The following is a 9,342-nucleotide window of genomic DNA, read 5'->3' on the forward strand; positions in this document are numbered from 1 at the left end:
GTATGCGTTTGTGTGTGTGTGTGTGTGTGTGTGTGCGTGCGTGCGTGTGTGTGTGTGTGGAACAAGAGAGAGAACTGGAAAGATGGATGGGGAGGGAGCAGAGAAAACAGAAGGTTTTTGTATTTTTTATATAGAAGCCGTCCTAATGAGTATAACAGAACAGAACTACTTCTCTTTCAAGAAGGAGTTCTATCTACAAAAAGATGGCCTACAAATGGTCTAACCCATCAGGGGGCTACTTGCAAACATATTTCTAAACTACACTGAAAACAAAATATTTTGTGAAATCATACATCCAAAACAGTACAAGATTATATACTGGTACCTGTCCGTGGGTGACATGATTTGCTTGATTGATGAAGCAGAAACCTGAATAAAACACTTACACAGTGACATAAATACAGTTCACCCAAAAATAAAATTCACCGTTGAGACAGAAGAGGAAATGAAAATTTCTTAGACATCACCATACACAGAATCAAGAAACATAATTTTGGAAGTTTCAGGAAATCTACAGCCGCAAGTACAACCATTGACATCAACTGCAACCACCCCCAAGCACACAAACTCTCAAGTTTCAGACACATAGTACACAGGGTCAACAGAACTCCACTGGACAAACTCAGCTAAACACAGGAACTAAACACAAGACAGCAAGTAGCCAGACGTAATGGGTACAACGCACAAATGATAAACAAACTGAACCAAAAAATTAAAAATGGTATTAAAAGAGAACAAATCATGAACAAATCACCAGGAGCAACAAAGAAACAACAACACAAACTTCAGACAAACACAGGGTACCAGGAACACCCTACAAAGAGTACAGCATGTCACATACTAACTTACAGTAACAAAAACGTCTGCGGAGTGGGAAACACACTGAAGAAACAAGGGCTACAAATATCATTCCGCACAAATAACACAGTACAGATATATCTAAGCACCAAGAACACCTTGGCAGACAAATTCTCCAAAGCTGGAATATGTCAGTTAACCTGTAGTTCATGCCAGTCAGTCTACATGGGCCAAACACGCAGAAATTTCAAACGAGGTACTCTGAACACATCAGAGCCCTATGGAGTGATAGTACACACTCCACTTTTGCAGATAATCTAATACAAGACAACCACCACCCAAAACACATGGAGACTGATCCTAGGATAATCAGATAAAGCAACAGTCTCTATCAAAAGTTCGCAATAGAGGAGAACTACCACATACAAAAAGCTGTAATACAAGGAAAGAGAGTCCTGAATGAAAATACAACACTGTGCAACAGAAAGCTGTAACACTCAACGAACTATACAAGGGCACATCCCCACATCAAACATAACAATTAAACAATCTAAAAAAACCTTCTGTTCTCTCTGTTCCCTCCCTATCCCTCTTTACAGTTCCCTCTCTTACATTCCGTACACTAACACACACAAACACACAAAACACGCACACACACACACACACACATACATACCCACCCACCCACACACACACACACACACACACACACACACACACATACGCATTACGTACATTCTGCCCTCTCCCAGCAGCCACAGCGCACCAGTTCTGACGAAACATTCAAAATTAGCGCCACAAGACCAACGATGAACAAGTGAACAGCAACAATAACATAACACCTCGCACTGAGTATGGAGTTAGAAGTGTTTGCTCAGACCACATTTCACCACATTTTGTGAAAGTCCGTGGGTGGTGAAATAGTGAACGAAAAAATTTTGTGCAAAACCGTGTGGAAACAGTGCATTGAACAGCAGTTGTACTAGACACCAACCAGAGACACGAAACAGGACGGAAAATGTAAGTACAGAAACGCACATAACCTCTACCCTCGTAACAGTTCTTCACAAATACGCAATAACTTCATTCATGGCTGGTTTACAGATGACATGCTGAAGAAAACAGTGTATAATTATGCAGTTCATTTAGCGATGTAATTTTAAGGTGAGCGCCTAAACAAAACAAATCAAATTGCATATATTGTAATTCTTAGGCCTACAGCAGTTAAATTATTATAAATTTGATATTATATTTTACAGATATAAAAATTTGACCCACAGAAGGTGTGTTTGCATAAGGCGGATTTTGAAAACACTCAATTTCTTTTGATTTACCTAATGTACATGCTGAGTTAGTCCTTCAGACAATCATTTCATTTTCGATCACGTTTTTCATGCAGCTATTTCGTCATAGCTTCCCTGCATTTCATGTTTATTTCATTTCCGAGTGACTTGTATTTCTCTGTTCCTGAATAACAATCAACATGTTTGTATTTACTTCTTTCATGGATCGACTGAAGCACTTCGTTTGTCCATGGTTTCTTTTCAAGTACCTTTACGTACATATGTTTTTCTCTCCAATTTTTGTGATTGGCCTTTACAGAGACGTCCATTCCTCTACAACTGAACTGCCTAGTGAGCTATTCGCTACCGCAGTGTGTATAGAGTGTGTACGAGTAGCCTCACAGAACTTCAAGCGTATCTCCTCATTCCTTAGTACTTCCGTATCCCACTTATTTGCGCATTGATTGTTCTTGGTTAGCTTCTTAAAGTTAAGCCTCCTCTTCATCATTACTAAATTGTGATCTGTGTGTATATCTGCTCTTAGGTACGCCGTACAATCCAGTATCTGATGTCGGAACCTCTGCCTGACTATGACGCAATCTAACAGAAATATTCTTGTATCTCCCGGATTTTTCCAAGTACTTCTCCTCCTCTTGTGATTCTTAAACAGAGCATTCGCTCTTACCAGCTGAAATTTATTGCAGAACTCAGTTAGTCTTTCTACCGTTTCATTCCTAGTACCAAACCAATATATTCCTGTAACCCTTTCTTCTACTCCTTCCCTTACAACCGCATTCTAATCTCCCATGAGTGTTAGATTTTCATCTCCCTTTACGAATTGAATTGCCCGTTCAAATATCCTCATAAACTTTCTTTGTCTCGTCGTCTCCGGCTTACGATGTTGGCATGTATACCTGAACTCTTGTTGTCGGTGTTGGTAGGAGATTAGTGGAAGCGAAAGCGTAGAAATGAAACCCTCTCTCCCTAAACAACTGAAATTCCCGTCCCCGATCGATTGCTATGCAGTGCGGGTGTACCGTGTCTGTGACGAATCTGCACGGTGTCGTCGTGAGTTGCGCCGCTGCGAGCACTAGTGCTGGCTCGCGTAGAGCAGGCTGTTGCGCCTGTGGCCGCGGGATGCACACTTCTTCCCAGACGCGGTAGCGAAGAATGTAGCTAAGTGCCGAGAATTGCTAAATCAAATTACGGCGATTCGGCATAAAGACGAAGTCCAAATCTGTTTATCAAAGTCACTGCGTTGCTGAGAGGAGCGCCCAATGCGAAGTCTGCATGAGTCTCTCAGAGTCTCCTCTAGAAAAACCCCTCGCTTCCCCTCAGATATCGCCGTCTCCACTAGGCCTACTTTATTCGGCCAGTCACCGAAAAAGCCCAAATGTCCTACCAGTGAGAGGCCTGGCATCGAGCCCACTGTCTCCCGCCAACAATTTAGATACCAGAAAGCCAATCAGAAACGTGCTTTCGCATCCGGAGATGACCCGAAACCACAACGCAAGTATTCTGGGATATTTTTTGAGTATGTATATTTTTCGGATTGTCCTTCCTACGGAAAACTGGAGGGGAAGTATAACGCAGGCTTAACTGTGGCAATATATCAGAATGTGGTGTGCTGTCCAGTAAAGAGGGCGAAACGGTAATTTCTGCAAGTGGTCGTCCGGATCCTCCCTGACAGTTTAGGAACTTAAAAAGCTTCCACCTCTACGTATTCCTAATCCTTCTGTCCTGTAATGTCTGGGACGTCTCAACCCGCCCGTCGCTTTTGACCTGCCCGAGCCCCGCATTAGGCTGGAGGCGTCCGACTCCTATTTACTCCTGCTGGTGCTATGATGTCTGACCCGCCGTTAGCATGCCTGGACCGTGGGAAATATTGATTCTTCCCAAAGTTGGAGGTTCCCTTGAGCCGAAACCAACAAGATAGATGGCCGTGCGGTTCTGGCGCTGCAGTCTGGAATCGCAGGACTGTTACGGTCGCAGGTTCGAATCCTGCCTCGGGCATGGGTGTGTGTGACGTGCTTAGGTTAGTTAGGTTTAAGTAGTTCTACGTTCTAGGAGACTTATGACCTAAGATTTTTCCCATAATGCTCAGAGCCAAGAAGATACAGCAGATCTTGTGAACTCAAGTTACGACAGGTTGCCCCAGTACCAGAATAGAGTTGAAATGGAAGTTTGTTGCTGCCCGTGGCCACAAATGTTGTTAAGCGTGAAAACAATTTGATCAAGGAAAGCAAATATCGTCTGAATCGAAACAGATACTGAAGGTGACACTAAATAAGTATGCAAATCATTATTTAAATAGGAATAAATATTTGAGAGGACGACCTGGCGCAGGCCGAGGTCTGAAGATAAACATAATAAGCAGATCAGAAGAATGTAGGTCTCCGTAATTACTCGGAGATGGAAGGACTTGCACAGTATACACTAACTACACGCAACCAGTCTTCAGATTTAAGATAACAACAACAACAACTGTATCTGGTCATCTGGCACGAAGGACATTTAGCAACACATTCCTGTTTACATAATCGTAAATTCTGGTAATGAGTTATTGTTTGAATTATCATCAAATACATGATCAAAATTTTTTAAAGAATGGTGTCTTCTGTATCTATTTCTCGATCACTCCATACAAATGTTAATTTCCATTCATACTTTATTCTGCATTTTTCACCGAGGAATGCGGCTTTACGGGCTCACTGTCCAGCCTGGAGATAAAATGAAATGTCGTGTGGCTAGGGCCTCCCGTCGGGTAGACCGTTCGCCTGGTGCAGGTCTTCCGAGTTGACGCCACTTCGGCGACTTGCGCGTCGATGGGGATGAAATGATGATGATTAGGACAACACCCACTCCCCGAGCGGAGAAAATCTCCGACCCAGCCGGGAATCGAACCCGGGACTTTAGGATTGACATTCCGTCACGCTGACCACTCAGCTGCCGGGGCCGGACAGCCTGGAGATGGTGGGTATCCTTTCTGTGTTAGAGGCCCACTACGCCTGCTTAAGAGAGAGTGCATTTCCACGAGGGTCGTTGATTTCTAACTCTTGTGAGTAATAAATGTGGAAAAGCCCTGTCAGAAAACAGCTCCTGATAGAGGAGTGTCATTAGTGTGGGTCTCTTGTTGACCAGTTTGGTGTGGCAACTGAAGACAGCAAAACGAAAGCCGAAGTTTTAAAGTTCACGTTCAAGAAATCGTTCAAATGTTCAAAAATGTTCAAATGTGTGTGAAATCTTATCGGACTTAACTGCTAAGGCCATCAGTCCCTAAGCTTACACACTACTTAACCTCAATTATCCTAAGGACAAACACACACACCCATGCCCGAGGGAGGCCTGGGCCAGGCGCACAGTCCATGACTGCAGCGCCTGAGACCGCTCGGCTAACCTCGCGCGGCAAGAAATCGTTCACGCAGGAGAATCGTGCAAACTTACCGTCATTTGACTAACGGACAAATTCCCATATGAACGACATGGTAATAAGTATCCCTGGAGTAGAGGAACAACTGAAAGATTTGAAAGCAAATAAATCACCATGTCCGTATGGAATCCCGACTCGGTTTTACAAAGAGTACCCTACAGCAATAGCCCATTGCCCAGCCTGCGTTTATCGTAAATCTCATGCTCAGCACAAAGTTCCAGGAGACTGGAAAATTCGCAAGTGACTCCAGTATATAAGAAGAATAGAAGAACGGACCCGCAAAATTACAGACCAGTATCCCTAACAGGCCGTGGTGGCCGAGCGGTTCTAGGCGCTTCAGTCTGGAACCACGCGGTTGCTGCGTTCTCAGGTTCGAATCCTGCCTCGGGCATGGATGTGTGTGATGTCCTTATGTTAGTTAGGTTTAAGTAGTTCTAAGTCTAGGGGACTGATGATCTCAGATGTTAAGTCCCATAGTGCTTAGAGCCATTTGAACCAATAAAATGGTTCAAATGGCTCTGAGCACTATGGGACTCAACTGCTGTGGTTATCAGTCCCCTAGAACTTAGAACTACTTAAACCTAACTAACCTAAGGACATCACACACATCCATGCCCGAGGCAGGATTCGAACCTGCGACCGTAGCAGTCGCACGGTTCCGGACTGCGCGCCTAGATCCGCGAGATCACCGCGGCCGGCATTTGAACCAATAGTCCTTACTTCGGTTTACTGCAGAATCCTTGAACATATTCTTAATTCGAATGTAATAAACTTTTTGAGTAGTTAATGTCTACGAATCAGTATACTTTTAGAAAGCATATCCCGTGCGAAATTCCGCTTACCCTTTTCTCAGATGATATACTTCAAACTATGGATGAAGAGTGAGCCGTGGTAAAAATTGCTGTTTTGAAGAGCGCGCCGCAGCGCGTAGTGTGAAGCAGTCACCCTCCGTTTCTGGCGGTGGCACCGCTGTGGCAGTCGTAGCTTTGGTGTCTCCCTCTGGTGAGAAAGGGGAAAGGTTGATCGTTCACGTGCATTTAAGGGGGTTTGAGCTCGCCAGTCGGTCAGTCTGGGTCAGTCTCTCATCCCCAGCTTGCTAGTCAGTCTCTCGTCCGCATTTGTTAGGCAGTAAGAGAACTCAGCGAGTGGTCGCACGGTCGGGGCTTAGTTCCTGCATCTGAGTCTGAGCGTTAGGCCGCATGTCTGCTCGAGTTTGCTCAGGCAATGGTCATTGGCGGTTGATCGATCGGTTGGTCGGTCGCGCACTGAGACACAAGAGGACTTTTCCGTCTTGAGTGTCGGCGCATGTGAGGTTGCCACGTGAGTCCAGTGGGCCGCGGCGTATATCGAGGGGTAGTCTCATCGCGGTCGACACGAGAGTAACAGGATTCATCCCACGACATCAGTCTGGCCGGTGCGATCTGCGACGCCGTGATACGGGAGATCGGCGCGCCTTCCTGCGTCCGTTGAAGCGGATGGCAGCTGACGGTTCGGGAGAGCGATTTGGAGGTGCTGCGCCCGGTCTTCTCGAGAAATCGCAGTTTATTAGAAGTTAAGTGATTGGTGATATGTTGTTTGATTTACTCTTGTTAAATTCTACTTGTTTTCTTGGTGATGTCACCAGCCGTTTTGTTTTGTGGTCGTTCCACCATTCTCCTCCGTTTGCCCACCCGCGGGAAGGTGGTGGTTTATAAATTGGGTGGTCCGTTTTTCCCTTGTGGAGTAGGGGCGGTTCGGTTTGTTCGGTAATCTCCCTACCAATATACCGTATGTTAGTAGCTGCCTCTGTCATGTTTGTCGGATTTGGTGTGTTAACGACCTGAAATATGTTTAGAACTTTGGAAATTTTGACATTATTGCCTATGATCTTGAGAGGCGGTATCTGTGTACTGTAGAGCCTCTTAACTATTGTTTGGCCAAGCTTGTAGAATTTTATATAAGATTGCATTTCATGGGCTGTTATTTAAATGATCATTTTAGTATATAAAGTTGACACCCTTTCACTGTAAGACTTTTCTTAGAAGTTAAAATCAGGTTGCACCTTCGGTGGCAAGGTTAATATTTTGTTTGTGTTTTGTACCATTTCCATCCCTCCTACCGGGGGGGTGTATAGTTTGTGTGCTTGTGTAAATTGTTAAAACTCTTAGTTTAAAGTTATGTGGTGTGTTGCAGATTTGCACCAGTGTAGTCTTTCAGAGGCTGTTGTGAGCGGTCTTAGCTACGGCAGCGTCAAAAAGGAGCGGCAAGGTTCTCTGCCCGAAAGTTCATACAATCAAAACTTGTTTCTTTCTGTCTCTGAATAAATTGTAACTTTGATATTTAGAGGGTGCTTTCTGATTAAAATTTTAAATCTGTTTCTTTAAAAAAATGCTTTTAGGCGCTATTAAAGCGAATGAAATTCGCATTTGTTAACTGGAATTTGATTATGATTTCATCAGTTACTCCCACGCAACTACTTCCATGCTTATATAGTGTGATTAAATGTGTTAATGTTCTTGATGGAGCGCTAGTAAATAAAATAAATTCTTAAGAATATTCTTTGTAAATAAATCACGGTTCAAAGGGCAACAGGCAGATCCCATATTTCTATATTTCCGCTAAACATTTGACACGGTGCCCCGTTGCAGGCTGTTAAAGAAGGTACGAGCATTTGGAATAAGTTCACAGATATGTGAGTGGCTAGAAGTAGTAGAACTCAATATGTTGTCCTTGACGGGGAGTGTTCATCAGACAAGGCTATCGTCACGAGCGCCCCAAGGAAGTGTGATAGGACCGCTTTTGTTCTCTGTATACATAAATGATTTGAGGGACAGGATTGGCAGCGTTCTGCGGTTGTTTGCTGGTGATGCTGTGGTGTACGGTAAAATTTCGAAGTTGAGCAACTGTAGGAAGACATAAGGTGACATACAAACTTTCTAGTTGGAGTGATGAATGGCTTCTAGCTCTAATGATCGTATTGCATTACTAGTGCCTTGCTTGACACACTCAACTCGTTTAAGTATCTGGGCGTAGCGTTTCCAAAGGGATATGAAATGGAACGAGCATGTGAAAACTGTGGTAGTGAAGGCAAATGGTCGACTTCGATTTATTGGGAGAATTTTAGAGAAGAGTGGCTCTTCTGTAAAGAAAACTGTGGTGTCACCGCCAGACACCACACTTGCTAGGTGGTAGCTTTAAATCGGCCGCGGTCCATTAGTACATGTCGGACCCGCGTGTTGCCACTGTCAGTGATCGCAGACCGAGCGCCACCACACGGCAGGTCTAGAGAGACGTACTAGCACTCGCCCCAGTTGTACGGACGACGTAGCTAGCGATGCACACTGACGAAGCCTCGCTCATTTACAGAGCAGATAGGTAGAATAGCCTTCAGCTAAGTCAATGGCTACGACCTAGCAATCCGCCATTAGCCTTACATAGCTTGTATCTAAAGAGTCTCACTTGTATCGTCAAGAGCGATGTACCACAAGGATGGATTAAAGTTAAGTATTCCAGGAGCTACGTACTTTTCTTTATAGCATTCATTACGTATCCTGTTTCAGACCTCACGCCCATCTGCATGAGCTTAGCGGGTGCCTTTCGGCTACTTCCGAGTGGCGTGGCTGTCTTGTTACGCCACAACAAAAACCGCATATAGGACGCTGATCTTGAGTTCTGCTCGAATGTTTGAGATCCGTACCAGGTCGGATTGAAGGAAGACATCGAAGCAGCTCAGAGGGGTACTGCTATGTTTGTTACCGGTAGGTTCGAACAACACGTAAATGTTAAAGGTTTGCTACGGGAACTCAAATGTAAGTTCCTGGACGGAAAGTGACGGTCTTTTCGAGAAACAGT

Source organism: Schistocerca americana, chromosome 3 (assembly GCF_021461395.2).
Source record: "Schistocerca americana isolate TAMUIC-IGC-003095 chromosome 3, iqSchAmer2.1, whole genome shotgun sequence".
Lineage (NCBI taxonomy): Eukaryota > Metazoa > Arthropoda > Insecta > Orthoptera > Acrididae > Schistocerca > Schistocerca americana.